Raw genomic sequence first — 11,324 nt, 5'->3', positions numbered from 1 at the left:
TTACTAAACTCACATCTGTTGAAAATAATCATCTCTTCTTTCTTTTTCTCATTACAGCTACCATTCCTATTGGTGCTATAAACTGATTACACAAGAAGACTGTTAAATAGCATTTAACTGTAAGGAGAACACTTACTAAAGTAAAAATATTCTGCCAACTTGGTAAAAGTTGCCTTATAAATGATTTACCTTTATTTCACTTCTGTTTTCCAATAACTTCCACAGCGTTAGATAAAGTGGAATGGCTGGCTGTAGGCTGCTATCAGTTGCAGAAAATTTTACAAAGCTTTATACAAGAATGAATATCTTATTTTAGCCATGTGACTTTGATTTTTAAACATCACTAGGCATAGCTAAAAATAACTATTATTTAATGAAATAACACATTTTTTTTTAGAAAATCTCATAATAATTCTCTGCAATACCTGCACATTTCCCATATTTTGTTCTTTTAGAAACACAGTTGCTTGAGTCTACCTGATGTATTTGAGTATTTAAGTTGTTTTTGATTGTTTTTTTTATTACAACTTTGTTTTTTCTTAATATACCATTTCCTTTTTTTAAATTTATTGTTTATTAAAAAAAAATATAGTTTCAGAACTGGTAAATTGTGCTTTAAAAACACTGTAAATCATGCATCAGCAGTATACCTAGAACATATATCCATATCTGTATATCACTGTTCATACACTAACCAAACTTGGCAAGATTAAATCTATCTAATTACTGAAGATTAAATGCCTCCCAAACAACTACTGCTACCATGGAATCCATACCAAGTTTTAGGCTGTAATCTTTTTTTTTACTCCCTGTACATTCTAAATTTATTTGCTAATTTAACTGTTTCATTAATGTTTCATCTTGTGGCTACCATTAGGTCCTAACACTGCAGATCACAGACATGTTATCCAAATATTGCCAATGTTGTAGGTCACCTCAATGAACAATCCTTAGTTATGTAGGTAAGAGCAGGACACATTTACAATATCTGTCTGCCATGGAATTCCGGGTAGGCATATTGGTAATAAAGCAGAAAAAATACATATAAATTAAAAAACCCATTAAAATATAAATTAACAAGACTACTTTTTCAGCAAGGCTTAACTTAAAGCAGACTAATCCCCAAATGTTTTACATTATATAAAAGGGCGTGTAACTCTTTTATATAAAAAAAATAAGTTTTTTTTTCATTTGTTTTTTAATTTTAAAAGGGAGACCTCTCCCCTTCTGTCTTTACTGCCATGGCAGTGAGATCTTTTTACAGTTTCAGGAAAGCTCGTCGCAATATCTAATGCATGTGCAGTGCGAGATCGGGTGCCATAAAATAAAGGACCCCGGATGAAGAAAAAAGAAGATGGCAGTGCTCGCTGACTAGTCCCTGCCGGTAAGAAGGAATCACGGGATGGCATGAGACCTACTGGACTATTAAGGTAAGGGTCAGTTTTTGTTTTTTTTTTACCGAAAGTTTTGCTTTAAATCCAGATGTTTCCCCTTTAGTAATTCCTACTTTCACTACATGTCCTGCTTAGGTGTCCAGCATAATTAAACCCTCTTCCTCTAAACCAAGGTTGTCCTGGACCTGCCCCAACCTGTGACACATGCTTTAGGTCTGTTCCATGTTAGCACGTGAACTGGCTCCATATACTAATTCTTATCACACTTCAGCTCCACTGGGACTGCAAGAGGCTGACCAAGTCAAATTCAGATATCTATGTAACTTTTTAATTATATAGAATATTATTAATTACAAGGTTGCATTAGTTGTGTATTTTATATCTGCCTACATTTCAACTATAAGCTTACCACATTGTTATTACCTTTCTACACATTTTTAGCACTCTTTGAAAATGTCTGCAAATCTTTATTCGTATGAATTAGCTGAAATTGATTCACAGCTGATTATTTGTCATGTCATCATTCTGTGTATTACCATCATCTAGCTAGCATTTAAGTAGATTTAACTTGATGACATTTAAATTTTCTACATTGCAATGTATCATAAACATCGCCATTTTTAAAATCAAAATTTTTTTTAACCTTTTTCTCATGCTGATCTCTTCCAGCCAATTTTAAATGCTCTCTGTCTACAAGCTTCTACAGTGTTGATTGCACATGCAATGCAATGATTCCTGGATGAACTTACAGAGTTAGAGTAAGAGATAGTGACACCAGTGGATCATATGGTCAGTGACAGACTTTAGTGCAGACTAAAGAGACCCCAAAGTGACAGACCCAAGGTAGAGACCTCATGTTGGAGCCCCAGATTGGACTTTACTTACAGTCCCTTGAAAGCAGACCTTAGTGGCAGATCCCTAGTACAGACTTCAAAGACAGACTCCAAACAGAGGACCTCGGTAATGGACCCCTTGGAGTACACCTCAGTAAAGGACACCCAGTAGTCAGTAGAAAACACTTACCTTTTTTTGAAGTTTGTGCACCATGCTACTCTTCTCCTTCTCTAAATCTTTTCTCCCAGGACTAAAGCTTTGTACAAGTCAGGTGCCCAATATCTAGCGCATTATGAATGGTTGAGCTCATCTCAAGCAAGAATCTGACATGTATACAGAGGTTGCCTGACGCCGTTCATGGATCCGTCCTAACAGATTTTTGAATGACAGATGGTAAACTACAGCAATATAAGTGAAGAGAGGAAAGTGCACATCCTACCCCCTCCCTTCTTCATAGAACAGAAAGGCGCTGTATGTCCAACGCTTCCTTGCTCATCTTTCAGTCTTTTGTCACTGGAAATGATCATGAAAGGTTGTTTCCAACAATAATAATTGAGCTTGTGTTCCCATCCTGAAAGTAAAAAGTAAAAGTAAAGTCATTCAGACATGAGATCTCTCTGTCCATAGACCCTACACAGATTAGCAGCCGGGAACAGGAATATATGTTGCTATATTTGACTGTGTTTGGATCTTTGTGACACCTGGGATTATGTTGTAAACCTATACAGTCCAGCAGAACCCAAAACCAATAGGTATATATATATATATATATATATATATATATATATATGTGTGTGTATTTTATATATCTTTTAATATCAATTAGGTAAATTAAAACACTTTTCAAATGAATTTATTAGTGAATAAAGAAGCCTGGTTAATATGAGTCAGTTTTATGTAATAAATGTAATTCTTTATTGTTGTAATCATACTAAAGATAAAATATAGACAGCATTAGCCAGATTTGGATAAATTGATTTCAGTGTTTCCAACAAATACCATGGTTGTTACCTGTAATACAAAAGATAAGTGAAATGTGAGAACCTCTGACTGATTACTATAAATGGGTTTCTCTGCAGTTGGGCTTGTCCTTCCTCTTTTATATGTTGTTACATGGAGACAGAGGTAGCTAGAACATAAACACAAGGGGCACATCAATAAGCTGCTAAACAGAACTGGCTACTATGTGACTGTATTTTCATAATCTCCCACAAAAATATAGGAACATTGGTGCAAGTACCCTTTGCATAATCAAATGACCCTTAATCCTGATGTGGAAACAATATAAGTAGCATGGTGAGATCCCAGATCACATATCAACTAATGAGACTCAATTACTTTATCAGCATATCACTGTTGTCATGGGAACTGCTCTCCATTGGGCCTAATCAGCTCATGGAAAATTACTAGGAATACATACTGTAACAAAAAATACACAAAACTGCTTATTTTCTACTTGCTGAATAATGCAAACCTATGCCACATTGAAAAAACAAGGTAACCAAATATTAATGTGCTTACAAACCTAAAGAACAACAAAAGCAATAGCCAATTAGGTGAGTAAATATGGGGTATTTTATGGTGAATGCTTATGAAACATAATGTAAAATGACAGCCACAATACAGCCACAATAATAACAATAAGGAAATAGGAAGTTCACAGGTTTTTCAGTGTAAATGCTATTTGGTATGCAAATAAAAGCAGAATATAACTGTTACAGGCTAACTCCAGTCAAATAAGTAAAGTTGTACAGTTTGCATTGCATTTTGTCATCAAATACCAACCGATGTACAATTAAATTCATCTTCTTTTACCTTTCTTCATTTTTTACAGGACTGCTCAATAATAAGGCCGTTCCTGTCAGAGGTTATAGCTTCTCTTGCTGTTGCTTGGCAGGAATCCAGGACCGTTGTTTTGTTTCTTACCTCCTAAAAATCAATCAAACACAACAAAGGGTTGCAAACATGGATGTCTAATAAATTATTATTCTCCAATCCACTTCATGTATTAATCATATTGATGGAAAGGATTATAAAGGAAATGTGTAAGGTTTTTAAGTGATACAGAAAAAAAAATATCCTATGTGGAACAGGGTTTATGCTTATGGACATAAAGCCTGTACACTTGGATGGCAATGTTGGGTGTCAAATGCAATTCATTGCAAATGGAAATCAGAACCTTGACTTGTATTTGGAAATTTGATTCAGTTTGTGTTTGCAGGAAGTCCTCTGTTGCAAGTTAGATTTGCTTTCAAACGTGCATGCTTTCTCCGATCCTGTCTTTCCTGGTTTAATTTTCATTATTATTACTTCACTGGAAGATGTTTAAACTCTGGTCCTGCATACTAGTATACGGGGTAGTTATTCTATGACTGTGTCAAAACTGAGTCAATGATGTCATTCCATTTCATTCATATCTAATCGGAATTTACTTTTATGTAGCAGCACTTGTAAGACAAACAGGACTGTAACAGAATAAAGAATAGAACAGAATAAATTTAAAAAATAACATATTTCCTACTCTTTTGATACATTCACACAGGTTGTCCGAAAGCCTACTGTCTAAAAGTATTTTAATGTTGTTCCGCTAATAATAGAACCTTATAGATAGGAACTATATTAGTAAACAAATCTCCATATAGTGAGACAATGTAACGAGAACAGACCTGATGTATATATTTTCTGTTTCGATCTCTCAAAATTCTGTCATTGTAATCTGAATTTAGTACTGTTGTATCATGCTGGTTTTATACCACTGTATTATTTATTGTATTATTTATTTGGTTGCAATAAAAAATAACATTTAAAAAAAAATGCGGGCTTTCATATAATATACAAACATTTCTTTAATAAATTTGGAGAATTGTAGACTATTGTTGATAACATTCCTTCCACAGACACAACAAATGCCTCAACAACAGAACAAGACAACCTTGAGATCTAATTACTAAATTTCTCATGGGTCCTACAAGCAAAAATCAAATGGGTCCTACGAACAGTTTTGTAAAAAATGCATAGGAAACTGTGGACAGAGTTTAAACTTTAAAAGTACACTTTAAATATATGTAATTTAATTTATAGTCTATATATGAAACAGTTTATCTAAATCTGACTCTGCTGGAGAATCTTCCAGGTCAGCGTGTTTCAAAAGCAGTAACTGACTTACCACCAGTAAATGTTGTAGTGAATGTCATATTCACTGCTTTAAAAATAGATACCTAAGTACTGTGTATCACAAACAACAACCATGTTTTTTTCATAAGATACAATTTTCAACTTTTTCATACTTATCTGCATTTCACTGTTTCAGATCCCCATGAGCCTCATACCTTTATGTCTACATACCTGTGCTCCAGTGCTGGCTGTGCATCATGTGATTTGGCAGTTGACCAGACCTGTGCAAGTTTGTTGACATAGCCACTTTGAATATCAGTCCATGGTGAACTGACATTGTAACAATGCAGGAATACAGTTAGGAGACAGTTGTTACCCCCTAATAGGGAGTAACTAAACAAAAAGTCTCATGACAGGATCATCAAGTATTATTTTAATAAAACTGCAGAAGTAACAGTGTTGAAATCAATTTTTGCAACTAAATTTGTATATTTGTATGAATTTGTGTTACTACATAACACAGCCCACCCTCCTACCCAATTTTAACTCAATAGATGTGAAATAAGGCTTTAAAAAAATAAGAAAAAGGTAGTGGAATCCCATGGTCGCTGGTCATGTGGTCAAATGCTACGATATAGGCTACGTACTACTACAATTGATAAAAAGACCAAGTGCTTATGTAATTATTGTAATATAGTATATATAGGGGAACATGTGATGTTGTCCTGTACATTTGGGGGTGGTGGTGAAGTGGCAGGGGGCATACATAGAACTAAATATATGTGCACTTTTATTATATTTAACATAAACAGATAAAATAGGTATGGCATGAAGCCAAATGGTGAAACGCGTAAAGGCCTAAGGATATAAAAATGAACACATTGTGATGAATTATTGAATGTATGAATCGTGTATATTATTTTTCTTTTAAATGTTTTATATGTCCAAAGGCACGTTAATAAATTATGTGATTTTATAAATATGTAGTATTTTGCAGTACCTAAAAAAAACCAAAATTGTATTTGAAATTTGAGATTGGTATGGCTGAACTAAATGGGGCTTCTGTAAAGGGATACTGAACTTGTTTTGTAAGTTAGGAATGGTCTGTACATTTAAAAAAGTTACAAGTTAGTATTTATGCATTGGGATATTCTGCACAAAGTGCTGTTCAAAGATATTTCAAGGTTGTTATTACATTTTAACATTTTACTTTGTTCCTGTGTTCTCAAGCATACTACCAAGACCACTTATGAAAGCAGTGATGCTGATAAACTGAGTTTGATTCAGTCTTATGTGAGATGAGTGAAAATCTAATTACTGTGTATAAAATCTCAGCAGTGCTAAATCCATATCTGATGTAAGTAATGTTAGTTTATTAATAACTCATACGTGTCACATAAATTGCAGAATAACAGCTTAGCAGCTGTGAATAGAATTAGTCAGGAATCTCGGAAATACAATGCTTGGATAGATTTGTGCTGTAAATACGTCAAGTAAAAATGTATAAAAATAATGTTTAGCAAAGTATATTCACACTAAAAGTATTTCTCCCCAGTAGCCAATAGGATTTCAGATTTTCATTCTTTGTTTTCCACTGTCAATCTGAAAATTGGTGACTTTTTAGATCATTTAGTTTAACAAAATGTATATATATATATATATATATATATATATATATATATATATATATATATGGAGGTCTGCAAGTAAGAACCCAACTGGCATTATACATAGGTTGTTTAGACATGTCTGCTCATCCTATTTGCCTAGTACCTAAGAAACAAATTGCAATTTGAAACCATTGTATTTTAATATTGCTCTGTGTCATACTTTTTATATGATTACCAGGAATGTTATGGTTTTATTTTATCCTAACAATTTCTACTCTCAAATCTTGTTACAGAGTATGTTTTCCACACAGCTAAAACCAATTAAAAATATTGCTGTACATCAAAAAATGGTAATTGTATTCATATTATATTGCTGCAAACATCATCTGCAGTTCTCATGAGGTAATGAAGATGAAATGCCACTTCTAGCTTCCCCATGCGATGAAACATTCTCTCCCCTAGTTTCATTTATTGATTTCCAGCTTCATTCTTCCAAATAGAAAGTTATTTTTAATGTGTCTTAAGCTACATACACACTTCCAATTATTATCGTTGGAAAACGAACGATGAACGATCCTGCACGATATCTACGAACGATCGTATAGCACCGATCCTGCACATAGAGATAACGACACGATCGTTCGTAGATATTGTACACACAATAGATACGATCGTTTGAGCGATAGAGGAACTATGTGCACGACAGGAAAGTGAACGAACGTTCGTTCATTACGCATGCTCAGATCATGGACGATCAACGAACGACCGTACACACGAACGATGTTCAACGATCGTCGTCCAATCCGATCCGCCGGTCCGGTCGTTCGTTTCCAACGACTTTCCTCGTTCGTCGGCGTCGTTGGTTACTTTTTTTACGAACGATTTTTGCCCAATCGATCGTTCGTCGTTCGTTTTGAACGATAAAAATTGGAAGTGTGTACGCACCTTTAGTCTGCTAAATACCAAAATTTTATGTTTAGTAACTAGTGGGGGGTTAAGGTTTACAGTTCTAACAAGCAAGAATGCAGTGTATGGACCTTTCTGATCCCATTTTCTTGTTTGTACTGCGTAACATATAAATGACATAAAGACTTGCATCAATCTAGTAAGATATATATTTTGAAGAATAGCTGAACAGGTATGTTATGAAGAAACTAATCATCCAAAGTTGCAAGAGTAGTTAAGAGTCCCAAAGAGGTATTTATTACTCTCAGTGTCCTTGCTAGGGAGAATTATTTTCCCTTTTTTGTTCTGGAGACCACTGTCAAAAGAAAGGAGAAATCTCAAATTTTAAGTTAATATTAACAGAATGCAACAGGAAAGTCTTTTAAAAGGGGCTTTTTTTAGTGGGTATTTTTTTGTTTTTGGATATTTGCACCTGTATATACAGTATGAATGTATATAGAGGACAGAAAGTGAAATCTTCCCAATAGATCACAGATAGAAAAAAAAAGAAAATTACAACAGAGGTTTTCACCATTCCCTTGTTTAATATATTTAACCAAGAAAATCCTAAACTCCTTTTTTGTAAAAAACAAATTATTGAAGCAATGACAAACATTAGCTTTGGATCCAAACTTTACAAATGTAAAAACTTTGTGTAGCTGAGCTTGTCTGTCTGTAGCTGTACACCTGTCAGGACCTATTGTGTCTACTAGTTTCCTGGTTGAGATCAGACAGTTATATACCACCTACATCCTGCCCCTTCTCATGTAGATACATGGTTTTCTCTGTAATACAAAGATGCTGGGAAATTTAGCCTGGTATTTGTTCTTTTTACTTGTGGTGTTGCATGGTCACATACAGGGGTGTAGACATAACAAAGGAAGAGGGGGCACGCAAGCGCGCATGGAGAGCCTATGCGGGGGGCCCCACTGCACCCCTAGTAACAAATAACTGACTCTCCTACTAGCTGAATTTGGAGATTAGAAGAAGAAGATGCACTGCTGTGTACAAGCTTATTTGGCCTAAAAAACAGATATTCTGTGCACCACTTTGCTTCTATACACTTTTTGCATTCACACACACACACTATACACAACAGAAATTTTCTTCCAAGACAAATGATTGTGTCTGCTTCAACTAATGAACAATCGGGAATGACTACTGTTCCCTCCCATGGAAGAGATCCCATCAGGGTGCTGCTCGCCTGTCCTCCCCTCTCAATAGAATTGAACAACGCTGTGTGTACAGCACTCGTTCATTCATCTGGCACTGGAAACAATCACAAAAGGTTGTTTTCAGTAACAATACTCTTACATCCATTGGAAGTCTGTACAAGGCTTTAGAATTTGCATTGTTCAGTTTTGAGTTTAGTTGGGCTTTACCCAAATATATTGTAATGCTACCTAAAGGCAGTTTTTTTTCCATATGTAACTTATATTCCTTTTTTACGTGTATTGTCTTTAATATAATAGGTTAATTTACCCCGTGGATCTCAAATATTTTTAAATATATTTATTAACAACCTGTATTTTTCTGAAAAGAACATGCCCAAATTATTTTATCCTTTGGAAGATTTCAATTCTTTTTTTTAGTTTAGTCTACATTTGAACCCTCACCAAAATGCTGATATCAATTTTTAAACCGTGATTCCACAAACTGGACATCATAATATTGCTAAGACCTTTCAAATGATTATTATTGTACTATGTTACCCTATATAGCTTTTTTATCCATTTTGTTATATAAGTGTTTCTGTTTGCAATTTCCATATTAATTGATAAATTGAACAGGTAAACTAACCGTCTATCAGTATTCCCAGGTTCTCCCATTTAACATATGTGCTTTTTCTCAGACGTAGCACATAATATTACCCTCTTCTACATTATTATTTGAGTAATCTTATACAATTTAGCTTATTGGCAAAAGTAGCAACATTACTATCCTTTTCATCTACCAGATCAATGATGAGCCATTCTTGCTAGAATGAGCTATTCAGCTAGAATGAGCTATTCTTGAATTTAAAAAAATAGGTGCTTTCCAGGACCAACTTTACTCTTCTGTTGTACACATTTCCTTCTAAAAAAAAAAGTATTAAAAAGTAGTAAAAAATATTAGTATTAAAAAAATGTAGTAACTCACTTAAGGCTAACTCTAGTAACTGAAAAACACCACATTTATGTTTAGTTATTTAGAAATAGTGCCAGATCAAAATTGCATAAAATTTTTATTTACTAAACATAAATCTTTTGTACATTAAACACTTTTTACATTTTCTAGTAATAAAATGAAAGGTGATGTCCCTGCCAATAAAACATAGTCTTATTATAATTACCTAATAGCATTCTTTGCCTACTTTTGTACATGGAAAACCCTGTTTTCTCCTATTAGACTCTTTGGTCATAATTCTAATGCTTACTTTCCAACTCTTTAATAATTCTATCATTTTATTTATTTAAATATAATATAATCAAGACAAAGTTAAAGGAATGGAACAAATAGGAAGTCTTTATGAGTTGTGATTATAATAAAGATATGTTAACTGGTTTGGTACAATGTATCATTTATTTTTCTGGAATATTCTACTGGAAAATGTAATTGAGTGGCACAGATGCATTGATCTATGTTAAATTTGAATTCTACTTCTGTTATGCTGGTAATGCAAAGACATTTTAGAGAAAAAATACATTTTTGTCTATTTCTGGTTCTCTACCTCTACTTAGTACAGTGATTTTTTAATACTGCAGGGGTTGTAGGACATATTCCTCCCACAAAACACACAACCAATACTTTTTGGCATATTTTTTGGCATATTTGATACAACCAAACTTAGTCATGAATAAAAATCTAGCTTTCAAATAGAGTGAAGCTTCATTTTTTGTCACTTTAAATAACGATTGATGCATTAAACAAAATTAAAGACAAGTTTAATGACTACCTCTACATAGAGATATTTTACTTGCTCCTCAAATGTTCATTGCTTAGTTTTTTTAGATGTTAGACCATGATACAATAGTACAATAGATCTTTCCCCTGCTTTTGGCACTCCTGATTTAAATCCACTCCCGTCTAATCAAAATCGTGACTCTATTGGTATCAGTGACACTGCTCTCTCTTGGTTTGCTTCCTACCTGTCTTACTGCTCCTTTCAAGTTTCCTTCCATGGTAATTCCTCCTCTCCCACTCTCCTCCCTGTTGGTGTTCCCCAAGGGTCAGTCCTTGGACCGCTTCTCTTTTCTCTGTACACCTCCTCTCTCGGTAGTCTCATATCCTCCTTTGGCTTACAGTACCATCTGTATGCTGATGACACTCAAATCTATCTGTCCACACCTGACTGTCTCCATCAGTCCTGGATAAGGTTTCATAGCATACCAATTTATTTTACATTAACTGATGTTAAGAGTGTGTACTAAAGGGATAGTTATTGTGG

General features: G+C 34.2%; 1 long non-coding RNA gene across 1 annotated transcript; it reads right to left on the bottom strand.

The window, feature by feature from the left end:
* Window positions 1–3,132: 3,132 nt before the first annotated feature.
* Window positions 3,133–11,268, bottom strand: LOC140327693 (uncharacterized). Its single transcript, XR_011920078.1, has 3 exons — window positions 11,026–11,268; window positions 4,044–4,157; window positions 3,133–3,239 (listed from the first exon to the last, which is right to left on the bottom strand). It is a non-coding gene; the product is annotated as an uncharacterized lncRNA (long non-coding RNA).
* Between the last annotated feature and the right edge of the window lie 56 nt (window positions 11,269–11,324).

The sequence above is a fragment of the Pyxicephalus adspersus genome, chromosome 3 (genome assembly GCF_032062135.1).
Source record: "Pyxicephalus adspersus chromosome 3, UCB_Pads_2.0, whole genome shotgun sequence".
Classification (NCBI taxonomy): Eukaryota; Metazoa; Chordata; class Amphibia; order Anura; family Pyxicephalidae; genus Pyxicephalus; species Pyxicephalus adspersus.
This window is presented reverse-complemented; position numbering and strand designations above follow the sequence as displayed.